The sequence below is a fragment of the Micrasema longulum genome, unplaced genomic scaffold (assembly GCF_059751315.1).
Source record: "Micrasema longulum isolate JH-2025_06_02 unplaced genomic scaffold, ASM5975131v1 h1tg001094l, whole genome shotgun sequence".
NCBI lineage: Eukaryota > Metazoa > Arthropoda > Insecta > Trichoptera > Brachycentridae > Micrasema > Micrasema longulum.
In genome coordinates, this window is record NW_028278282.1 from 205037 (window position 1) to 220338 (window position 15302).

The 15302-nt window shown below is 33.1% G+C and overlaps 1 long non-coding RNA gene across 1 annotated transcript; it reads left to right on the forward strand.

The window, feature by feature from the left end:
- The first annotated feature begins 239 nt into the window (after nucleotides 1–239).
- Nucleotides 240–4275, forward strand: LOC148277052 (uncharacterized). Its single transcript, XR_015823604.1, has 2 exons — nucleotides 240–469; nucleotides 3890–4275. It is a non-coding gene; the product is annotated as an uncharacterized LOC148277052 (long non-coding RNA).
- The last annotated feature ends 11027 nt before the right edge of the window (nucleotides 4276–15302 follow it).

Genomic DNA, 15302 nt, shown 5'->3' on the forward strand with positions numbered 1-15302 from the left:
TAAAGAGGGAGTATTGTATTTATTTGACATTGGTCAGTAAATAATCCAAACTTTTATTTATAAAGTGTTGGATTATAAAGTCTAACGTCATTGTTTCAGTACCAGTAACTATTATTAATCTCTTCAATTTTTGCGTACGCCTCTGCAACGTGTTTCCAAGTTGAAGATAGTAATTTACACAATGGAAGGTTGTGACGACTAGTATAAAAGCCAAAATCCTGTCAGATTTGGGTACTTTCGATTGGTCAGCGGTGCTGGTAGTAACAGAAGAGACCATTGCGCTATGGGACAATTGCAAGGAGCCTGTGTGCTGTTCCTCATGATTTCTTTACCAGCAAGGTTTTCAATGGGTCACATGACGGAGATAATGGTGGACGAGGAGAGTCCTGGTGGCGGAAGGAGTAACTCTATCGAAGCAATTCCAGCTGATGACTCTGTGGCTTCCATTCCCTGCCATGTCGAATTTCAGGTACGTCACTCAAAAGAACAACACGAAATTAATTTTCAAATCGAAAAGAACAACTTTGCTAAAAGAACCATCCGAAAATGCTCCAACTTCCCAAGGCGAAATCAATTTTCAAAAAGAGTGTTTAATATTGGATATCTCAGAGAACGGAAGGTTTATCCCCCCGGTTTAGTGAAGACTCCAGCAGTCCGATTCTGAACGCTCTCCAGGTTGTAGAGAAAGCTTCGCTAGCACGTAATTCGTGTCAGCAACACATTTTCATCTCTTAGAGAGCGTTCAGAATTGCACTGCTGATCATGTTACGTGTGAACAGGTTTCTTGTGATAGATTGATTATGAGTGTGGATTACAAAAATTATCATTGCATTGCATAGAAATTGATCAGTGAGGTATTTTTTTGTGTTTACGTGTGTTCAGTTTGCATATTGATTATGTTTTTATTTGACACAGGGCAGAGGTCTCACGGGGTCGGAAAGTGGTCTCTTTCCAAAAGAGAGATATGTAAATGTGAAATAAAAATAAATTAATAAAATGTTCAATAAAACTTCTTTAAGGAAGACGGCAAGGCGCAGCAGTAAAATGGTTGAAACGTTTTGAAGTTACTTTTTTATTAAAATGTAATATTGCCGTATTTGAATTATTTTGTTTTTAATCTTAAATTTCTTTGGTAATAAGATATTAAATATAATGTTATTTATGTAACTTGGAAAACTAATAGGGATTATTAATTGAAAAACTTAAGTTAGATTATTCCGCTTTAAGGAAGTCCAAAACATCGTGAAATTATATATTTTAAACACGTAAATTATCTTAATTAGTTCAGCCGCTTGTTCCCTTTATATAATAAATTAGCACAATCTCAGAAAAAAGCAGATTTAATTAGTCATGTACTAGGCATCTTTATTTTCTTTTCCAAGGACATACAGGACGCTAAATTGGTGCATTGAATTCTATGTATCTCAATCATTGTTACATGAAGACAAGATTATCAGTATAACGCTTCAGGTATAAGTCAATATGTTGCAGTGAAATAACACATTTTTACATGTATTTCACGTTTATCTTGCCGGTCTACCCAGTAAGTACCTAATATCTTAATTTCCATTAAGATATCTATCAAAGTAATATCTTTCGCCACTGTTAAAATATCAGTCTCTGTAGATGAGTGATCGTAAGAAGGTAAAATTCTAGTACCAGTCTACAATGATTTGAACATATTTACTCAAAATACTTTCAAAAATATCTGGGTTAAACAAAGCGTATTTTCTTCAATTAATTTAGTTTAAAATAATATTACTACGTAAGGTGTTAGTAGTAGGGGGGGATCGGGCAAGGGAGCAGGGGGTGGAGTACAATAATTAGCAAAGATGTCAAAAGTGATTTCAGGAAACGGAAGGTGGGTACCTACCACAGAATAATGCCATTCCGGGAAATGTTAATTACAATTGTCAAACCAAATGTTTTCAGATATTAGAATGTAGTGTCTAATAAGACAATTAAACGTTTATGAACGGATTACAAATTTTGTAAGATACGAGTAACAAGAATGATATCGCTTCTAAAACATAAAAGGGGTTTAAAGAGCTAAGACTTACAGATACTTTTAAATTATTTGAATGAGAGATAATGTCACGAAATATAAAACCTTTTGTAGATTAATAAAAGTTTGAATAATTTAATTAGAAAATTAATATATTATAAAGAAACAAGAGTCCGTATTTTAAGCTATTGCTTACAAGATAGTGTTTTTGCAAGACAATGTGGTATTTTTTCATCCGTAGTTACAGCATTTCTAACAAATAATTTTGAATTTTCTTTAAAAAAAAATAATATTCATAAACGTAATATACAACTAAAAACATAAATTAATATTATATTTCCCGGGACTTATCCTATTCTTATATTATTTTACAGATTATTCATACCGAAATAGTTAGTTAGTTAGTCAAAATAGTTAAAATAATTTATCTTACGCTTAAGTATTTGTCATGTGAAATATTTTAACTAAAAGATTCTATTTTAATGCATTTTCATAGATACGAGTATGTATCAGTATCACATTCATTCCTTTATCCGTACACGACTATACTAAACGCAACCTATCTCGATAATTTGTTACACGGGCATTTGAAACATCAAACAATAATTTATTTCATTTTCCCCATTCAGATACGTTTGTCATATCCGCCTAGAGAGTACAAAAATCATCCAAAGTTGTAACCCTCAAAAATAGTTTTTAGTCATCACGAATAAAAACAACGTTAATTGACTAAAACACTTTCATATCATTAATAAACATAGAGAACAGAAATGGGCCCCGGTTAGATCCTTGCGGAATACCTGAGTAGGTATAATTTTTTTAAGCAAACAAGCCATGTGAAACGTATTGATTTCGGTTTTGGAGGTAGTTTGACATTAATTTTAGCATTCCATCCAAGAAACGGATTTCACTCAGCTTGTTTATCTTAACGTCTTGATTGACTGTGTCAAATGCGTTGGCAAAGTCGTTTTATGAACAATGAACAGTCAACCTGATGCCCTGCATCCAATGCTGCTGTAATATAGTTTATAAATACCATTAAATTTGTTTCAACCGAGCGACCCTTTCTGAACTCATGCTCTTTATCCATTAAAAATTGCTGGACTCGAGAAGCGATAATTTTATTTATTAAAGTTTCAAATGCCTTAGCTGGTGCTAAAAGTACAGCTACAGGTTCATAGTTTTCTACGGATGACTTAGAGCCAGTATTGTGTATAGGGGTAACTTCAGATATCTCCTAAATTTCTGGAAAGACTCCTGTATTCAATGATAAATTTGATAATAATAATAATTAGGCCCTTTTGAAAAATTGCACATCCTTTAAAAAAAACGTGAAAAATCTGGGCCAAGAGAATTGGTATTATTCCATTTTTCTATGTTTATAGCTAAATCCTTCTAATGTATATTTTGAATAACGATGGATTGTGCACTTTTTTGGGTAGTACACTGCTGAGCAACATCAACGTCAAGAAGCGAAGTTCTCTATTGTAGCTATACTAAATATATTTCTTGTACCTAGGCGGAATGAAATATACAGTTCCAGAACCAAGACTCAACTCAATGGTTTTTTTCAGGAAGAAATCCTGAAAAATAAAATAGAACGGAGATAAATCCGCCTATTTGTATAGTGGTTGGCATGTGTCCTTTTACCATGTTTGAGGTCCCGGTATCGATTTTTTAGATGAAATTCATTGTCCCTGGACTATTACTTGAAGCATAAGACTGATTACCTTACCTTAATGTAACATATGCTCGAGTTACGCTGCTTTTGGTGTACCAAATCAGAGCCTTTATGCACCACTTGGCGCGGACGGGGAAATTATCATGGTTTTTTTATTAGCTTTAGCAGAGTTAGTAAATAAGAAGTTTTTCCTTTATTTTCAGGTTATGAAAAGAGTCGTTGGACGGTGCATGAAATTAGGTAGAAACTCCAGGGGGTGTGTTGCTGGAACTTACCTACACCCTTTTCATCCCGAGTGCCTATAGACGTGTCTTTATCGTTATAGTGTTATATAATGTCACTTTTATTATAATACACACATTTTGCGTCCTGTCCTTATAATATGCTTTCTGCAAATAGCTACAAAGTTTCTCTATCAACTGCCAAAAGTTGTGTGTCGTCTCATAAGTTTTAAAATTTAAACTGCCAATAAACTGTCATCAATCCAGTATCCAGATCCTGGGCTCCTATTCTAAACGCTCTCGCGCTATAAAAGTGTTTTCTACGCCCGCTAGAGCGTTCAGAATAGCAGCGCTAACAAATTAAAAAATATTAATTAAAAAAATAATCAATCATTTAACACACATATATGTTCTACACATGCTCGTATTCAAAACCAGTTTTGTACTTATTATATGAGTTTTGTCTGATTGACACCGCTCGCTTAATATAAGTTTTATTTTAAATGCTTGTCACATTTCTATTTTAAAAATTACAACACATGTATTTTTTAAACTTAATTTAGTTAAATGGTTTTCTTATTGACGGCGAAAGCTTAAATACATGATCTACTTCTTCTAAGAAGAGTCATAAAATACATTTATTTAAAATGTTTTCTTAAAATGAAGATTTAAAAATGTACATTATTTTTTTGAAAAAAATTTATGTATAGTCTTTAAGTATTTTTGTAAATATTTATTCGCATTACTCTCTGGTTTTCATTTTCTAAGATACATTGGTTTGCAGCAAAGCTTTCCAGATTTTCTGCCACTTCGGTCTATCCTGTGCTGCTCTGTTTAGGTCTTCATATGACCTGCAGCTCATATCTGGGCATAAATAATCATCAAGGTATTCTCGGCGATGGCGCCGCCTGTAGTTTGTTCCCTCAGACATCCCGTCTATCCTCACGTAGGAGACCTTATTTGCGCTCACATAATAGAAATCAACGACACTTACAATTATATTATATGGTAATTAGAGTTTGGATCCATGGTAGATGAACTGCCGAAAGCGGCATCGAAAGACGGTTTCAGCTTATCGACTGCAGTGTATATTTCTGACGCATCTCCTCGAATTCAGAACGAGACGAACCGTTAATGGAATGCTCAGTGGGAATTGACTTTCAAATGTAAGGGTATTCAAGAGAGAATTCCAAACTCTCCGTGGTTTCATTCAACAAATTTGTCTAAGAGATTAATTTGAAATATTAGTAGGTTACGAATTGGTCACTGTAGCACAAATAGCCACATATTCAAAATTAATGTTGTGGGAAGTCCATGGTGTGACTGTGGTCTGGATCTCGAGACTTCAGATCACATATTCTTTGGTTAACCAAAAAGAGACAGATATAGTATGTACCCCCTCTTTAAAAAAATATCCTCATACTATTAATATATTATCGCTCCTCTCCATATTAGATCCTAAAATTATCCACCATGTAGGAAGATTCTTGTTAGAAAAAGAGCTAAATTTTTAGGTTTCTTCGGCTTTTCCCATTTTCACACAACCATTTTTCTAATGTTTATTATTTTATATTTTACCTTCAATCTTTTTTAGGATGGAATGTCTAGAAAAAATATATTACACTATCATATTATTATACTATTACATTACTACATTTATATTATCGCCTAGGAATCGCTGGAGTAAATTTTAACACAATGCGTGTTGCCTTGAACTCTAGTATATACTCGGTAAAAACGAAATGTCAATTATTTAACTTTTTAAAACCAGCACTTCTTAAAAAAACAGAGTTTTGAAAGTAAGTGCTTGAGGAGAATATAAGGTATAAGGTGGTTTGATTTAATTGCATTGAAGTCAGAAAACGAACGCAACAGCCTCCTATAACGAGCGTTTTGAGGGTGCGGTGGTGGACCTAGCTTGGACACGTGCTGCGGATGCCTCAGGGGAGCCTTAACCCAAGTTGCCTCTTTTTCACTCCTGCTGGCCCCCGCCGCCTTGGAAGGCTGTCGATGACAATCTTTCGGCTTTATTCGTCGGGACTAAGGGACGCTGGATTGGCGTGGGAGGAGGCGAGAGTGCTGGCTGACGATAAGATCTCCCGGAGTCATCTGCTGATGTCCATCTGTGTAGAAAAGAAGAAGGAAAAGTATTTAATGTAAAAGTGACATTACATAAACAAATATTATATACTATATATTTCCCGTATTCGTAAGATGAATCGAATCTGAATTTTGACTTGGCAATTATCATGGTAAACTTAGTGTTAATTTAATTTAAGTAAGCATCCTTGAAAATGGTCCAAATTGTATTAAAAAATTATGCTTATATGTATATAATAATAAAAAATCATACAACTATTTAGTTTTGATTTTTCTTTATATTTTGAAAAAGCTCCCGGCAAGTAATTTTCTTTCCCATGACCGTTACCATTATTAAAAACTTATTATGCTGATTTTAAAATTAGAAAAAAAAGGATATGTTAACAAACAATTGTAATCATTTTTGGCTTAGTGATGATTTTTAAAACGCATTAGAATATTAATATTAACTCAATCATTGAAACTTAGTAGATCATTAATAAACTTGATAATCATCCAAACATCTCCATTTTTCTTCCTTAATCTCTCCCTTTTTCATGTCTTTTTATTCCATTTTCAAATTAAAGACTAGTATCGACATTAATTAATGCATATACGAGTACACGTATTGCAAATTTTATTTTTGTATATATTTTATTTCGCATTCGTTTTAAAACCAAAATGATATTAAACCTTTGATTTTATCGATAGGTTGGGGGAAATTACCATTTGACTATAAGTCCGCCAATTTCCAAATATCTGTGTACTAAATAAAATAAGTTAAAAAAGTCAATTCAGCAAACAATTTTTACGTGCAGGTATTTTGTGAAAAGTTTTCATTTCTAAATTTGTTGCAACAGGGAGGGAAAACACTTTTGAGAAGGGAATTGGACATACTCAAAGCATTGTTGAGTGTTCATTTTATTTAATTATAATTAAGCGAGGGATTAAAATCCAGCGGTAGTGTCGTGGAATCTGGATCGGGATGTCCGAATTTCGAATCCTGCTCCACCAAAACTTTTTTCTCATTTTCAAACACGGTTAACACATCTAACATAAAATGACGAAATTAAAATATTATGGTAAATCATAAAAAATCTTTAACGATTTAGACGAGATGATATTTTAATTAAATAACTACTACTAGTGAAGTATTCACTGGTTCAAGAGAAATAAAAAATATGGCTTCGTTTGATTCTTCCATATCTTATTAATTTCAATGTTTGAAATGTCAGTAAGGTCGCAGTTAGTCACATCTAGCTGGAGGGTGTAATTCTGTAAAATGCTGCGAGTGCCCAGTTGCATTCCACCGGCAACACTACTGACTAGTCCAGTCCAACTCGTTAGCCTCAGCGTCGCAAATCCTCGGCAATGGGATCACACTCATAACGATGTGATCACAGCAGATAACGACAGGATGAAAGGCGAGTTCTTGGCGCCTCCGAATCAGAACCAACTAGCTAAGAAAAGGTAACCCCGACAGAAAAATCCACCAGAGAAGGCAACGGGAAACCACTCTGATCATCTTTTCCCAGGAATCTCTTTGGCGAGTACATCCGACGAGCAGTTGTCCTGGCTGCGGAATATAAGAGTAGCGCAGGACCGAGATGCTTTCGCTGTAGTGATCGACAACGTCGGGGGGACCTGACAAGGCACCGCAAGAAGAAGAAGAAGGAAAACATTAATGATTATTTTGTCGATAAGTTATCATTTCAATGATTCTATTCTATTTTCGAAATACTAATTTTGAGTAAACTCTTAAACAAAAATGAATGAAATATAATAAATCAGTATTTTGTAAGGTATATTCTTAAAAGGTCACCTGTTTATATTATAAACGGGACCATTACTTACACTTGCGCAGCAAAACCTTCGAGAATAATAATTTTCTCGATTTATGACGTCATAACTTTAGTGTCTGGTGCAATTTCTTACAGAAAATGCACTAAATTCTGGTCTTTAATGCTCTCACAATATACCCACACCAACTTCTGGGACCAAAATGTCTCGGTCATATTTCAAAGAAATTGGTTAAAAAATATAATTACTTTAAATTATGTTGACGTCCTTACGTAAATTTATGTTTTGGAAAATGTTCATAATTCACTTTAGAAGTTAAGTGAATTTCAGAACGGTGTGATTTGATAAAAAATATTAATTAAATTGGTATATTAAGAAACCAATGAAAAAATAATTGGGTACTGTTAAACATTTATGAAGGAACAAGCATTAATAATATTTTAAAAAGTGACACTTTAGGATTTTAATAGTTGTTGTTAAGGGAGCTCTTACGCTAGTTGGAAATGATAGAAGAAACGATGTTCATATTCGATATATAATCTTTTAATTTTAATTTTAATTTTTTATTCATAAATAGTACAAGTTTTTGTAAAATTCTAAACATAACTACTTTTACACATCTAGTAAATTTTATCACTGTAACTCTCCAAAAAAAGAGACTAACTCTTGTGCTTGGAGAGTGACTTACACTGTTTTAGTTGTTTATTTATATGAGTTTATATAATTTTAATACGAGTACATGAAAAGAAAAAGAAAAACATAGGATATATAAATAATAAACATAAAACAATAATACATTCATACTAATTAAAATTTAATGTTGTTTTTACACGAGTTCAAAAAATTTCTTAAGATTAATTTTAAATTTATTTATTGATTTATTATTTTTAATAGTTTTTAATAAATTAGGAAGATAATTATAATTTTTTACACCTTTGAAGACAAAGCTATTTTGACCATGACTTGTATGGAACTTAGGAATTTTGATATTATGTTGGTATCTGAGTGACTTATTCATTTCAAATTCTTTTATTTTTTATATATTTGTATAATAGAATTTATTTTATAAAGAGTGTCTACTGTATGAACCTTAAATATTTTAAATAGGCTTTAAAATCATTATCATCATTTCATGTCCGTTCCCTAGTTGGAGCAAATGGTGACCACGAAGAGCCTCCAGGCATCTTTGTCGGCTGCCAGCTCTTGTGCATACTCCCAAGTCAGGTTCGCGTCCTCGTAACTGCGAACGAACAGTCAGCAGAGGATGTCCAGGACGTCGAGAACCGGATGCCTTGTAAAGTAGGTAAGCATGGTTTTGCCTCCTGAATATAATTCAGGATAGCAACAACTGAACCGAAGTGGATGATATGACTACGTGAAAATTGAACGATGATATCATGCTTTGTGGTTCTTTCATAGGTCAAGTTCTTTAGTTCTTGACGTCTTTATGGTGCGGCGGGTCGAAGTTGATGTTATGATGAAGGGTATTTACGAGTTAAAGTTATGTTTGTAATTAGTTGGTCTTGCACAATATAATTTATTGTGTTAAATCGAAAACACTTTGTTGCTTTCTTCGGTAGGCGTTCTAGATTTGTGGTAAAACAATTTGGCGCAAGTGTGTCATAGATCTATGGACGTTGTACCTACAAAACCACAGAATTACAAGTTTTCCCATATTTTAAAAATCATAAGCCCCTTAGTTAATCATAGTCACGTATTGCGAATATCCATTTGTTAAAATAAGAAAAAAAATTAGCTTTGAAGGCAACCACTAAAGAAGAATTCACACTAAAACAGACAGCATATTTATGTGTTAAATTAGGCGTGTAAAAATTAATAACATTTTTATTATTAGACCACATAAATTTATTATATTGTTTGGTTAGAAGATACCCCGAAGTACAAATAATATGTATGAAGCAAATTTTTAAGAAAAAAAGATGAATACACAGTGTGTAACTTGGCCACTTAAACCAGCCAATGACAGATCATGAGCCCTGTAAATGCCTAGACTCATTTACAGGGCTCATGATCTGTCATTGGCTGGTTTAAGTGGCAAGTACAACTGTGTAATAAATATTTTTCTTAAAAATTAGCTTCATACATATTATTTGTACTTCCGGGGTATCTTATAACTACTTAAGCTTCTAGGAACTTAGAAAATCAAGATTTCTGTACTCCATTATCTAAAAATTTCTTCGTCTCTGCTGAGATAGCCACCATCGTCATCATTATTACCTGTTACATTAAAGTAAATCTGCTCAGCTAGCCAGATCAGTGGAAAACCAGCTTCTACATGGATATTTCAATAGGAATCAAGTATGGAACCTTCAACATAGTAGGCGAACTTGCTAATCACCACACTAAGAGGTGGATGTAAGTTAGAGTCTACCGATGATGTATAAAGATTTTTATTTTTTTAGACATCAAAGTGAAAGGGGTCTAAAAAGTTGCATTTTGGATCACTTTGTATTCTAAAATTATTTAAAAAAAATTCCATACTACTTTTGGCCCTCAACCGAGGTTTGAAGTTTAGAACTGTCTGAATATTTTGTCGATTATCTATATTGATAAAATAGTTTTTTTGTAAGTAAAGATATAACTTAATCACATTTCAAATTCGAACACGTTTTAAAACTACCGACATGCAAAAAGTTTACACTCCGCGGAACTGATTCCGTTGAACGCTTGGCTAATATATTGAGGAAAACAATGGCTCATTAAAAGAATGCTACCCATTTATTACAAAACAAAGTACAACTCACGCCTAGATCCTTATTTAATAAGGTTAATGCACATTATAAAATTGGACTGATTTTCTTACTTAAATATGAAATGACCGCCGGTTTAGCGCAAAAAATCGACTTTTTCGAAAACTTAAGGCTCTGATTGAGGGCCAAAAGTTGTATAAAATTTATTTAGGATATTTTTGTATTCCGAGTAATCCAAAATGTAACTTTTTAGACCCCTTTCATTTTAAAATTCAGAAAAAATATTATCGGCCCACCCTTATGTACGTATCTCCTCCCAATATTATATTTTATAATTTTAACCTGAGAATAGCGATTGAGTCAAAAACGTTCTTAGTGAATTTTGGTTATATTTCACAAACACAGAATTGTAATCTTCATCAGCCCGGACATGGAGATACCAGTCAATCTATTCCTTGAACGAGGCTCCAACACGTAGAAATATATGGAAAAATACAGATTTATAATTAAACAGTGAATTGTAAACACACAAGGTAAGTGTATTGACTGTAATATATGATTTTTACTAAATTGTTTTTTTCAGGGTGAGCTCGATGGAAACATTGTAATAGCGAAGGGTACAAATGGTTTGTTTTCAAGAGAATTGCGTTCTACTTTAATAAACACCACGCTACCCGAGTTGTTATCTTTAATAATCAGCCGATGGTGGCATCGTAGCAGACGTGGGTCTGTTGGGAATAGAAGCTATCTAGAAAAACTATTTTTATTACGGCGAACTTACATATTACGTAGAAGATTTGGGAAAGAACACAACCAGGGACCTTATTAAAGAACTTGATTCTCCGTGCTCGGGAGAATAAGAAAACAGTTGTTCTGTGAGTGAAATTGAGAGGGGATAATATTATCTTCGCCTCTTAGTGTAGTAATTATACAATGAAACGAATAGTAGTTTGGCCGGATACCGGTTATTCGGCGAGCCCCTAAGCCGAATAAATGGATATTCAGCCCATTGTCTCGTTTCTCTCGCAAATATATTTTTGATTAAAAAATCATTTTTGATAAACCTTTTTTATTTCCGCATTAAATTTTTTTTCTGTGCAAACGTCAATTCTTCAAATATGACCTACTTCTATTCTCCCAAACACGGTTGATATCAATAAATTAATTTAGTGGCGTTGATCATTAATTTTTCGTAGTTTGATGAATACTAAGTATCTGTCGGATACTAAGCTACTATCCGGTATTTGACCGGATAATAGGGTCAAGCTGGATGGGGCGGATAGTTACTGGGTATCCGTTTCATCTCTAGTAGTAATTGGCGTTTTCGCCTACTATGCTTGATATCCCAAGCCCGATTCCTCGTAAGGTAGATACACTTAAAACATTTCGCGGCACTGATTAAATAGAGTCATAACACAAGAGTCAGTAAATGGAATAAATAAAAAAACTCTCACATGCTAAAAAATAAGTACGTATAATTAGAATTTTAAGATTGAACCTTGTTTTCTTACTCAGCCTTCTTCTTGAGTCCAGTGTTAAACCAAGGTCTTCCTTGGACTTCCACAATAGGGAAATATAACTTTTTAAAAAACATTTATAAAGTATTAAAGGTCTATGAAATACTGTCCAGTAAAAAAATATTTTTTAATATGTAATTTTGAATTCCCGCAAAAAACGGTCATTCCATTGGCCACGCCCCTAATACGTCAGAATTCATGTTTATTTGTTCCTGGCCATTTAAATTTGTTAAGAACATTATCACGAATCTTGACGCAACATCAACCAAGGCCAAACACGTATTTAAAAAAAAATTCTTTTTTACGTTTGAGGGCATTAGAAGCAAATATAGCAAATTCTCTTTGTGGTGTTTTCGAGAAATTAGAAATTTCATTTCTAATGTTTTCTTTATGTTAGAAATGTTATTTTCACTGAACTTAAACTTTAAGATACTAATAAATAGCTCTAATAGAAACACGAATCCAAAAAACTTTCTTAATATTTGTATGGTACGGCCAATTTAAAAAATTAAAAAAACTAAATTTCAAGCCTGTCATTGGTCGAATAAAGTGCCTGATAGATACTGCTATGTTTGCTTCCAAACACTATTTTTAAACCATCAGAAGTATGATTTAAAACTACATTTGCAACTCAAAATTTTTATAAAAACAAAGTTGATTAAATACAGAATGACGACGAAATTGGCGACCTCCGTGGTGTAGTGGTCAAGACGCTTGACTCACGCTCGGAAGGTTCCGGGTTCGATTCCCGGTGAGAACACAAAAATCAAAATGAATTTTTCTCAAGCCTGGGTGTTCTGTGATGTAATTCACCACTGTAATTGGGCCTATTGGCCTGTAGTGGTGCAAAAAAAAAAAATAAAAAAAAAATGAAATGAAAAAATAACAAAAAATATTTTTTTGAAATATCTTTGCTTCCAATGCCCTCATTTATGTATGAAAACATTTCTCCACAATATCCATATTGATTTTGAAAATAAACTTAATTAATATATCGGCATTCGTAGTATGTGGTATTTCCCTATTCCCTGTCATCTGCCACCCTTTGCCACTTTGGACCTGCAATTCTTCTAATGTCGTCGGACCATCTGGTCTGGGGCTTGTCCACGCTACTGTGTCCTGTTCTCGGCCTCCAGCCAACCACTTTTTTGTCCGTCTATCGTCCGACATCCGAGAAATATAGCCCGCTAAATTCCCTTTCAGTGCCGCAATTCTTTTTCCCACATCCGTAATTTTAGTACTTCCCTGATCCACTGATTCGTCTTGCGACCCCTAAACGAGATGTTTAACATTCTTCTTTCCATTGATGGCTTTATGCCATAACAATTATCGCTTATTATATTTCTGAATCTATTAAGAAAAGTCATAAAATAGATGCTCACATAAATGATGAACGACTAACTGAAATTGAACATGTTAAATATTTAGGACTAACAATAGATAGACAATTGACATGGAAAATTCATATCAGCAATTTAATTAACAAAGTGTCGACATTATAGTCTTTTAAATTTTTTTTTTTTCCAAAACGTGAAAAAATAAAGCCTATGTAAAAACTAAAATATGCTATATGCAACTACTATGAGAAACAGGATATCAAAATGACATAAATAGACTACAAAGACAACAAAATAAAACCTAAAAGTTAGTATATGACCTTCCCTATCTAACAACAACTAAATAGCTTTTTAAACGAACTAAGCAATTAAATATAACTCTTTCAACTAGAATCGTTAAAATTTATCCATAAAATTAGCCACTAATGTAATTTTAGAATAAGAACTAAAACTTGTAAAAAATTGTAGTAAACATGGACATAATACAAGAATATCAGAAAAGTATCATATACAACTTTCAAAACAAGACAATGACAGTCGAGACTAATAAATCAGCGACTGAAATTATACAATAAACTATCCGACAAACTTTTCAAAAGATTTCAAAAATATTATTTTGTACAACAGAGTATGAATAAAAAATGTTTATATTATTTTTGTAAAATAAATGTAATAATCTGCAAGGGTTAATAAATACATTTTAAAAAAAACACTGCCAATCTTAAGCAATATCATATTTAAACCGTTTTCTACATGAAGAAAACGTGGTTTAAATGCGAGTCATTTTAGTTTTTAGGCTCTTCTAGAAATTTCGCCTTTTTAAATAATAACTATATTTTGTCAGATTGTGATATGTTTATACTGTAATTTTACACTGCAGTGTTAAAATGTTGCTGGTTTGGCATCAGAAGTGTAAAACTGATCACCCTACCTTCATGTAACAGGTGATTGTGATATGCCGCTTTTAATATAGAATAGGATGTGGATAAAGATGCTGTTGTGGTTTCGTAGGTTGTGTCTTGGACTCCGAATCAGGAGGTACGAGGTTCGAACTTCAAACTTGTTACATCATCATTATTCTCTTTCCGCACATAATGGTGCATAGCGCACTGCATTGATACACGGATAGCAGTGTATCTTGATCATTTTTGTTACATGAAGGTAAAATGATCAGTCTTACACACCAGGTACCAGTCAAGGGACTATAAACTATTCAAATTTGAAAACACCCTTAAAAGTAATTATTTCATGTCAACCATGTCGGGAATTGAACCCGAGACTGGAATAGTACTCTTGCATGGTAGGCAAACGCGTTGATCACTAAAAGAAAATGGTATCCTCAAAATTAAAATACTTGGGTAAATAGTTAAGAAACGCAAATATAAAAAAAAGTAAATAATGATGATTATTCAAATAAAAAAAAAAGATGTGATTTTATCGATCATCAAATCTCTATATTTTGTGTCTAAGCTACGGGACGTATGCGAAGGCCAAGAGTTTTTTTGTAGACATAATATTATGTTTCAAGTAAGGAATAAACACGTAATGAATACTTAATTTGATTTTTAGTGAATTACACACATATGTTCAAAACGGTTAATTTGTTATCAAAATATAAAAAAATATTACTAAGTTGCTTAGAAACATTGCCATGAAAACGGATATTTTAAATAAATATTCCACATCAACCTTGCCAGGAATAGAACCCGGGACTAAAGTAGTGCTGGGCAAGCGCACTAATCAGTACAATAGCATAAAAAAATAATCTTCTTACAATTTTCTGGCGTTCAGTAGTCAATAGATGGACGTCAACAGAGATAAGAGTTGAGAAAACATGGATGATCCAACACAAGCAGAATATATATATATATATATATATCTCTCTGTTACGTTATATGTGTTGTAACGGCCTTCTGTGAGGAGAATAAAAAAGGTCCAGATTTTCTTTTAA